Source organism: Bombyx mandarina, chromosome 11 (genome assembly GCF_030267445.1).
Source record: "Bombyx mandarina strain Sakado chromosome 11, ASM3026744v2".
Lineage (NCBI taxonomy): Eukaryota > Metazoa > Arthropoda > Insecta > Lepidoptera > Bombycidae > Bombyx > Bombyx mandarina.
Window position 1 is genome coordinate 14,028,838 of NC_143218.1, and position 3,140 is coordinate 14,031,977.

Here is a 3,140-nt window from a genome sequence, read left to right on the forward strand (position 1 = left end):
GACTTCATCAGAGCTGAAGACTGGCCGTCGTCTAGTCCCGATTTTAATCCGCTGGATTATGATTTATGGTCAGTTTTAGAGAGTACGGCTTACTCTAAGCGCGATGATAATTTGGAGTCCCTAAAACAATCCGTACGATTGGCAGTGAAAATTTTTCCCATGGAAAGAGTGCGTGCTTCTATTGATAACTGGCCTCAACGTTTAAAGGACTGTATGGCAGCCAATGGATACCACTTCGAATAAGCTTTTTATACTTTAAATTTTTTTATATTTATGTATTAAACTAACACACTGTAAAAGTAATAAGTGTTATTTGCAATAGATTTTTTTTTATTTTTTATTGTAACAGTATTTATGGCTAGACTCAGTATACGCATATATATTCGCACATAGCGCAGTGACGCGTCGCCACGATATGCATCGCCACCTAGCAATTGGTTTTACTCGCGGCTATAAAAGTTTAATATGAAAAAACACACACTACTTATTTCTACACGAATTTTCCAGAATCGTTTGACGCCGATACTCAATGTAAACAATTTCGACCTGAAAAAAACATTCAAACTCTTGACGACAGATCTGTTTGGAGAATTTCCTAAAACAGTGTAAGAATGTAAATAATATAGACAAACCGTATAAGCATTAAGGAGTCAGAGTGTGGTCGCACCCCGTTCGGACAAAGCCATTGAAACGGGTTAGATGTGCATTTGTGTAGAGGTACAAATTGCGCACCCCATGTTTATCTCCGACCTCGCGACCCCTTCCACGTATTTATCTTCAACCCTTCGACGTCCGACGACATTGCATCGACTTTGTAACGTTTTGTTCGATTCTCAATACCAGACGTGTTTTTGTTTTTGTTTCAATGTAGTAGATTTGTGTGGACTGATTTTAATGAAACCTTTATCAGCGTCTTAGCGTCTAGATTATCAAGTCATTATTAATTTAACACGTTCACTGCGGAACAGGCCCAAATCAGCCTGCCGCGGAATTTCACCTGGTGCGGACGAAGAAAACTATGTCCCTCTCGCTGGTGCGGAACGATTATCTCAGGTGTTTGTAAAGGTACGACAAAGACAAATATATATTTGAGATTGTGGTCAAAAGTATAGGTGTTCCCTATAAAAACATCACGGCAGGCCTTTATCGGCCTATCACGCACTGACGGTAAAAAATATCAACTCGGTGCGGGAGGAGGCCTATTGTGGCCCGCCGTCCCAACAGGCTGTTGGCGGCCCGATACCGCACAGAGCGCCCGCCTCGCCAGTTAGTGTTGGGCAAGCTATCCGAATTAACGTACGTCACGTTTTTTTTATTCCTTAAAATTAAAGGCACGATGTCAGGCAACAAAAGAAAGATAAATATTTTGGAAAATAAATTAATTTGCGGTGCAGATAGTGATAGTGACAGCAGTCAGGAGATATTTTCCTTGAAAATGAGAAGAAGGTTTCAAAGAAAGAATTTACAGAAGCATTAATACAATCAATTACTGGAAAAAATATATGCCCTGATAGTAAGTATAACGACGTGCAACATAACTGTAACCATCTTTAGACCTATGTTGAAGGTGATTCCTTCTGTTTCGTGTTGACGACGTTCTACCTCTGCAACAGGTAGCTATTGTCATTATTTTTTACACATTACGAGTGCTTAGGTGGCTGTGCATGGTCTTCGAGCATGAGCTTTGGTTTGACTCCGTTTATTTTTCTGCGAGCAATGTATGGCGTTTATTGCACTACTCCTTGTATTAAGGTATGTTATGACACTCTGTTTACTTACTCAATAACACATGAGTTGTTGTTTCGGGTCAGAAGGCTGCATTTAACTTGAAAATAACGCTTCAAGTCTACTATATAAGGCCCTGTATTATATGTACATATTTTGTTTTCACAAGCTTAACAAATAGAGTGGTCTGAAAATTGCAGAAAACAAAGTTGTATCACCTTATCTTGTAGCATGTTGTGTTTAATTTTACCCATCAAAGTGTGCACTTTGACAACGCATGGTGATGAGATTTGACTATTTCAAGACCTATGTTAACTTTTTCATTTTATTTGAGAATCTATTTAATACACAGAGAGCCCTGTAGTCAAATTCATAAGGTAAATGAATCACAGAATTTAAAAAATCATTTCAGGAAATCAAGTAACACCTACGGCCGATCATATCCTTGAGATGAGCGGTAAACGGCGAAATTGTGTAGGGTGCTATGAAAAACTGCGGGAAACCATGAAGAGTTCCGAGGTGAAAAGGAAAGTAAAAAAAATTAAAACATACTGCAGAATGTGCAAGCAAAATCTTTGTGCGAAATGTTTTAAAGACAGCCATTAATAAATAATTAAATAAACAATTTTTATTTCTTTACTTTAATTCTGTTTTATTTTCGATATCCCCTTATTTTTGTCTTTCCCATCACTACTAAAAATACTTTCTAGTGCGGTTCTGGTCGATATCGACCCACCACTTTCCCTGGTTTATTTCTCATTTTCTGTTCGGCAGATCCCGGGGCGAATCAAATCTAAAGAAGTTGGGTTCAAGGTTTTTCCAACAGTCCAAAAACTGTTTACCTACATTATGTTTTCGCAAAGTTATAGCAATTCAATCTAACCTTGTGCTGACGTGTCGAAAAAGACCTACCACGCACTGGCGGAAAAATCATTGGGGACACAATTTGGCCCGCCGCCGCACCAGACAAAGGTTTAAGATTTTACTTGCCGCAGCGAACGTGTTAAGTAATAATAATATGTGCGTGTAAGCTTGAGGGTAGATATTATCTTGTTGAACACCAAGTAAAACGATGTCACTTTTTGATTCCTGATTTAATCAACAATATGTTATCTTAACAATTCACTTTAACACTTGTCCAACTTTAACCAGTACGTACAACAGTCACTGAATCACACAACGTAACACGGATATAATAAGTGCACCAGGCAAACGCAGTCCAACGAATGTTCATTTTAAGGCACGTTCCGCCTTTTTATACTAGCCGGCGCAGCTGGCTTATGAGTCACTTCTGTTGCAGCTGTTGTTTACGAGTGGAATGACACGGCCGGCGCACCTGGCTTGTGTGAGTCACTCCTATTGCACGTGCTATATAACATAAATATCGTTAACGCCGTCACGGCCATACTGACGTG

General features: G+C 39.2%; 1 long non-coding RNA gene across 1 annotated transcript; it reads left to right on the forward strand.

Annotated features, from left to right (window-relative positions):
- The first annotated feature begins 947 nt into the window (after positions 1-947).
- Positions 948-2,370, forward strand: LOC149502052 (uncharacterized). Its single transcript, XR_016323793.1, has 2 exons — positions 948-1,613; positions 2,138-2,370. It is a non-coding gene; the product is annotated as an uncharacterized LOC149502052 (long non-coding RNA).
- Positions 2,371-3,140: the final 770 nt, after the last annotated feature.